The following is a 7365-nucleotide window of genomic DNA, read 5'->3' on the forward strand; positions in this document are numbered from 1 at the left end:
CCACAATTTATTGATCCATTCGTGGGTTGATGGGCATTTGGGCTTCTTCCATGACCTAGCAATTATGAATTGGGCTGCAATAAACATTCTGATACACATATCTCTGTTGTAATTCGATTTTTGGTCTTCTGGATAGATACCTAATAAAGGAATTGCAGGATCAAATGGCAGGTCTATTTTTAGTTCTCTAAGTGTTCTTCAGATGTCTTTCCAAAAGGAACGAATTAATTTGCATTCCCACCAGCAGTGTAGAAGTATTCCCTTTTCTCCACATCCACGCCAACATCTCTGGTTTTGGGATTTTGTGATATGGGATAATCTTACTGAGGTTAGGTGGTACCTCAAAGTAATTTTGATTTGCATTTCTCTGATGATTAAGGATGGAGAGCATTTTTTCATATATCTGTAGGCCATGCGCCTGTCGTCTTTAGAGAAATTTCTATTCAGAAATGGATTTTATTAAGGTGCTTTCTTCTCCCAAAAGAATTTGAAGAATCATAACTAACTTTACATGATATATTACAATATAAAGAAAAACATGGTGAATGGTTCTATGACTTTTGTCCCAATAGAACACTTGTGTTCATGCCCTGAATCATCACTGTGTGTGCATTTAAAGTTTCTGCTTTGATATTCTTAGCTGCTTAGGGTTTTAATCCCTGCATTAGAAGGTGGAGGAGATAGGTGTGGATATTTTAAAATGATGATGCTGGTACTAATGGGAGCTACTGGAATGGCTTTATTATTCAGGAGTCTTGATTTAAATGGACACAGGCTGGTTTGAGCATGTTTGAACAAATGAAAGCAGTTTGCAGATTTTCTGGGAAGCCTCGGTTTTTTTTCTTTCTTTCTTTTTTTTTTTTTTTTTTGCAGTTTTTGGCTGGGGCCGGGTTTGAACCTGCCACCTCCTGTATATGGGGCCAACGCTCTACCCCTTTGAGCCATAGGCACTGCCTAGTTTTTTTTAAACATCATTTGTTCTATTTTAAAATTTCCAGAGGGAAGCTTCTGATTGGCCAGGCCTTGGTTACCTGTTCAGGCCTCAGCAGAAACATGGGGGTTTGAGGGGTATCCTAGTTTTTGGTTTTCATGGTGGCACATTCCTACAGATTAATATGGTGGGAATTTGCCAAAGGAAAGGCTTCAGATGTCTGGCATCTGAAAAATGGCTAGTAATAAGAGTGGATATGTGGGTACTTAAGGGAAGAGTCATATCTTGATGTGCTTGCATTGCTAGAAATTATTTATTAAGCTTAAAGCCAATATTCAATTGTTTATTATAAATAGGTTAGAAATTGAATTAAGAAAAATGATTGCAGATGATGGGCAAAGGGAACAGAGAGGTACATGTTTTTCAGGACCTACGTTCAGGCTACAGGACCTATGCTGAGAAATTCAAAGTCTGTTGTTAAGAGCGACAGCTTCAAGTCTGGCCCTTTAAGACAAGCGGACTCTGCTGCTGGAACTTCACCCCTCCCCCAGCGCGACTCAGCGACCAAGGTCTTTGGGCACCTGGAGGCCAGGCTCTGGCAGGTTGGGCTCTCTGGAAGGGAGTGAGCTCAGGGTTTGAAGATTTACCAGAAGGCATAGGGCACTGAAATTAGCGCAAACACTTTGATCTCAAAGGAGAGAAAAAAGAATTTCTCAGGGAGTGAGGGGAAAGTACTCCTCCCCTCCCATTTCTCAGTATGGCCTGGCACTCCACTGCCCACAAGGCTTCTCAGGGGCTTAACTGCTCATCTTGGGGTTTGTGTGCGTGATCTAATTGGGGTCGGCCATGACATCCTGCACCTGGACTGTGTTCCTGTTCCAGATTTTGTTTGTATTACCATCAAAAGTAAGGGAGAATGGCTTGGCGCCTGTAGCACAGTGGTTACAGCGCCAGCCACATCACCGAGGCTGGCGGGTTTGAGCCCAGCCCGGGCAAGCTAACCAACAATGACAACCGCAACACAGAAATAGCCGGGTGTTGTGGCTGGCGCCTGTAGTCTCAGCTATTTGGGAGACTGAGGCAAGAGAATCGCTTAAGCCCAAGAGTTTGAGGTTGCTGTGAGGCTATGACACTCTACGCAAGGCAACATAGTGAGACCCTGTCTCCGCCCCCCCCCCCCCCCCCCCCCAAAGTACCGGAGAATGCTAAAAGTACAAAGTAAATCAATGCAATTAAGGTAAACAGCTTGGTTAGAAAATGCAAGCCCAACAAGAACCATGACTAAGGGTTCAGCACCCCTCTAATGTATGTAATAAAAACGGAGCTAGCTTGGACCCAGGGGGCTGCCACCAGTCTTCACACATGCCTTGGAGATGGTCAGTCCCCTGACGCAGCTTTTTAAAAAACTTTCTGTTCATGTTGCGACTAGTCATTTTCCTCTTATCATCTCTACCAGCCACTGGAAGGGAACTCATTGCATCATTTGGGGCTGGTCCCCAACATAGTTAAAAATAATTTGTTCATTTTTCTGTATTTATGACAAAGGCTCCACTTAGGCTAGGGTTTATCTGTGGCACCAGTGGACACTTTTGTTTTGGGGTCCTATCCTATGCATTGGAGGGTGTCTGGTGGTATCCCTAGCTACTATCCTCTAGATGTCAGAAGCATTCACCCAGTTTTGACAATCAAAAATGTTTCTGGACATTGTAAAATGTTCTCTGGAGGGCAAAATTGCCCTCAATTGAGAATTACTGGGCTAGAGGCATTCTTTTTTCTTTTTTTTTTTTAATATTAGTGATTTTTTTATTTGGAGTGTAATAAACTGTGACTTAGAGGGTTTATAGTTTATCTCCTTAATTGCCTGTACATAAAATTCATTCTAATAAAAGTTGCACTAAATAATAATTATGATGATAGTATATCACTTGTATTGATCTCCTACTATTGTCCATGTACTCCTTAAGTGTTTTACACCCAAAAAATTTCATCCTTCAAGGCCTGGTGTGAGTTTTACTTCCTTTGCAAAATTGCCCCAGTATTCACTCATCTACAGGAATTCCATGCAGTGCCTTGAACCCTCTATAGTTTTGCCTCCTTAAACAAATATCAATGTTTTACTATACTGTTCCTTCTAGATTTTAAGTTCCTTCTACATTAGATCTATATCTTTTTTTTCTTATGTATTTATTTATTTATTGAATGGTAACTATGTACATTAATGCACTTCTGGGGTACAGTATGGTGTTTTCCCACACAATCTGAAACACTTCCATAAAACTGGTTAACATAGCCTTCATGTCATTTTCTTAGTTATTGTGTTAAAACGTTCATATTCTACTCTTAGAAAGATTCACTTGTACCCTTGTAAGATAAACCACAGAAGTGATCCCTCCAATCCCCCCCCCCCATTCCCGCTAGAGGCATTCTTAAGCCACAGGCTATGATTTGATAGCCTTGACCTAATGGCTTCACCACAGGAATAGATGTTCTGCTGTGGATGCGCCGTTCAAAGCTCTCACCAGGGCCCCCTTTACCTGGATGTGAGTATTCTGCACCTGATGTGTACCTGAGGATTAGCTCGAGTAGTTTGAAGGATGCCAATTTCTGGGCCCTGCCCAGAAATATACTCTGACTCTGGGGGTTTTAGGCCCAGGGATCTACAAGCTGTCACAATGAGCCGTGGGGATTCTGACACAGGTGGGCATTGGACCGCACTTGAAAGACACACAGCTGTTCCCCTGAGTGTCAATCTCAAACACAAAAGGAATGTATTTCTTTGAAGAGATGCAGTCACGAGACTTCCAAATATTTCCAATCATTCATTAAAAAGAAGCAAAGTAAAGATGCTGTCTGTTCTCAGAAGAGTTTTTTGGCAGCGGTTGCATGGAACCAGCTTTGACACATCAACACTGGAACTCATTGCTGTCTTTCCCATCAGGAGGAAGTATTTTCTCTTGTTTTGAACGTCGATTCGCCTTCAGTCTTTTTCAGCGAAGAACCTCCCTCCAGGTTTTCCTGCTTTCCCTGTCTCGCTGGTCTGTTTTGTGGTCTTGTTCACTGACTTCCTAACCCCTGCGGCAGAAGAGAGAGCACTGTCTCTCAGCATCACTGGCTGTTTCTCCTGTGGAGCCTTGATAGTGGGAGGTCCGACCTTCTACTGGTGCCCGGGGATGGAAGAGACACCTGGGTAATACCTGTACTGTCAACAAAGTGGAACCTGAAATCTGTGAAGGAAAAATCCATCCACGGACAAAGCATCTTGTAGTTTTTAAACATGTTGGGGGGGGGTCTTTCTTTGAGCTACTGGGTTCTATTTTTACTCCTGCCCTAGTAGCCTAGGACTAATCACAGTGCTGTTTCTGACTCAGAATAATTTTTCTAAAATTATCAAGTGACTTTGCCAATTTAAAGTTTTTGATAGTTCTCCATCAATTAAGGACAAACACCTCCTATTTAAGCCCCTATCCTGTCTTTCCAGTTAGTTACTCACCGCGGTGAACCCCAGGTTCACCAAACTTTGGTGTCTTTACTAACACCCCGTATGCTAATTGTACTACCTGGCACTTTGTATATTAACTACAAACTAGCAATCTGGATTCCAAACTCAGCAGACTATATAATAGAGTAACAGGGCCAGTTTACGTTTGTAAACTGTTTTGTAAACAGTTTTGGGTACCTGACAAATATTTTTGTTCTAAAAAGTAGAATTGGTTACTAACATGTGAAATTTCCTGAATTTTAAAAATGGACTTCTAGTTTCTCTTAAAGTCAAAAGATGTGACAGTACTGTGACTTTGTTCCTAAATGGTAATGATCAGTTCTTACTCCGAGAGGGGATATTCTATCCCCAGTATGGATAAAGGTAAGGGAAAATACTATGAAACTTTACCTTCCTATTTCCCACAAGAGGGCAATCTAATCTCTTAAAAAAGTAAAAAGCATTGGCCTTGCAACAGCTGCTAGCTTGACTTCGTTGCTCAAGCTGTGATGATCTTATTTAGATGCCCACCTGGGCTGGCAGGCAGCATGCCACGTGCTTTCATTATGCACTTTCATAAACTTTTGTTTGGTGTGGTTCCCCCCAAGATCCCTTATACAATTCACCAGAAAGCCAATTTGATGGAAACGCATGTCAGGGGCCTTACTATAGCTTCTGGAGGCACCTTCAGCCTGGGTAGAGGTTGTGGAAGGTTGGCAGAGGACTGATCAGGCATGATTGTTTCTAGGGAAAGGTCTACATCTGCAGAAACCACCCCAGAGCCTCGCATTACTTAGTGGGACTTTTTGTTGGTGCAGAGCCTTGATTTCTGTCAGCATCCTGAGACAGGTCAGTCACCCCTGGGGCATGACTTAATATTAGCTAGGCGGATAGAGGCCACTATGTAAACCCAAATGCCAATTTACTAATTTAGAAAAAGTCATATCTGCTGAAGGGGGGGGGGTCCTAGAAACTCATTTTTGCCGGCTAAAATGTCCTTTTTGGACAAATTAATGGTAGAAGCCAGAGTATAATCACAAGTTTCCTTGTTTGAGTCCTAAGCAAGGGGAAGGCCCATTGTGATCTTCTGATGAATCCTGTGGTAAGTGACTGGGTGTGTGAAGCCCCTGGCCAGGCCTCCTTATCCCAGTGGTGCTGTGGGTACCGCACAATAGTTGCCTGTCTGTCTGTGCCCACCTCCCCCAACCCCATGGTGTCTATGCTAGAATCTCTAGACACACCAACACCACAAATTTTATTACATTCACGTGTAGCCTTTTCACTGTAGGTCTTATTTACACTTATCTACTTACAAATGATTTTAATCATGTAGGCCTAAGGATTTTGGGAGAGTTAGCTTCTAAAGTGATCCCAGAGGTTTTAAGAAATTAAACTGACTATTGGCCCCCAGATGGTGACTAAGTATAGATAAAGGAAAACAAAGGCACCGGTTTAAATCTTACTTTCTCTGGTTTTCTTCTCTTTGCTTGCCTTTGGTCAAAACAAAACAAACATCTCTTCTTTGCCTCATTTTTTCCCTCTCATTTAAAAAATTCCATCCTTAATATTGGCAAGCTTTGAAATGGTTTAGTAAGAATGTGAAAATATGGGAAAGAAGAGGAAGAAAAAGAACTGAAATGGTTCATAAATGGTATAGTTGTATCTTGGGTTACTTAAAAACTGGCTTCAGTTATTAAACTTGCAAACAATTTTCTATATGACTTTGCATTGAATAACCATTAGGTAAAGCTAATAATGAATTGAAAATATGCATATATGCTCTGAATCCTGTTTTTAACCCTAGTTTCCACTAATTTGCCCATAGTTAGAATGTTGACTCAGCTTTGGACCTTAAAATTTAGGACTTAGCTCTGGGTAGACGAGGAACTTGAGTAAAACTTTTGGTAATTTTTATTCATCTACTTTGTTTAGGGGGAATCTCCCAGGTGTGTCTCCTTCAGCCGTGTTTTGTTAGACACCATGACCCTGGGGTTCCCAGTACAAGGGATGGAATGGGGCCTGAGTGGTTGGTGATGTAGTGGTTGTGCCCATCCCTGCCTCCCTCACTAGGAACAGTGACAATAGGCTTGAATGCCTCTGTGGGTAATTTGATAGGATTTGGAGAAGTAGGATAGTTAGAAAATAAATTATTTGGTACTCAAGTGCCGTCAAATATGTATTTAAAAGTCTTTTCAGTGCTCTGAACTTGGCTTAGGTTCATGGAGGCTATTAGGATAAGTAGAAGACTTAATTCTTGTTTTTAGGGTATGTGAAATTTATGCAACTGAAACATCTACATAAAGCAATTAGCAATGTTGGGCATCATAGTGTAAGACTCGGGTTAGACAGATCTGATTTTTTTTCCAACCTTTTTGAGCCTTAGTTCTTTAATATGTAAAATGGAGATATTGTACTGATTATATGAGGTAATGTATGTGAAGCACTTAGCCTAGAGCCTGTATGTGGTTAAATGTTTAATATTTGGTAATAATCACAGTAATTGGGTCTAATAAAAGATTTCCATTGTGTAGTCTTTTGTGAGACAGAGTCTCAGTCAGTTGCCCTGAGGTTGAGTGCTATGGTGTTATAGCTCACAGCAACCTCAAACTCTTGGGCTCAAGTGATTCTCTTGCCTCAGCCTCCCAAGAAGCTGGGACTACAGGCACCCACCACAATGCCTGGCTATTTTTAGAGATGGGGTCTCGCTCTTGCTCAAGCTGGTCTTGAACCTGTGAGCTTAGGCAATCCACCCACCTCAGCCTACCAGAGTGCTAGGATTACAGGTGTGAGTCATTGTTCCTGGCCAGGAATACTTGTTTTTCCATTCTTGTGAGGCTTTACTTAGGGGAATGTTCTCCAAATCCTTCCAGGTTGTTGCAAAAGATAACAAAAATCTCCATCTTTTTTATGGCCGAATAGTATTCCATGGTATACATATATCATAGTTTATTAATCC

Source organism: Otolemur garnettii, unplaced genomic scaffold (assembly GCF_000181295.1).
Source record: "Otolemur garnettii isolate 467f Iridium unplaced genomic scaffold, OtoGar3 scaffold00006, whole genome shotgun sequence".
NCBI lineage: Eukaryota > Metazoa > Chordata > Mammalia > Primates > Galagidae > Otolemur > Otolemur garnettii.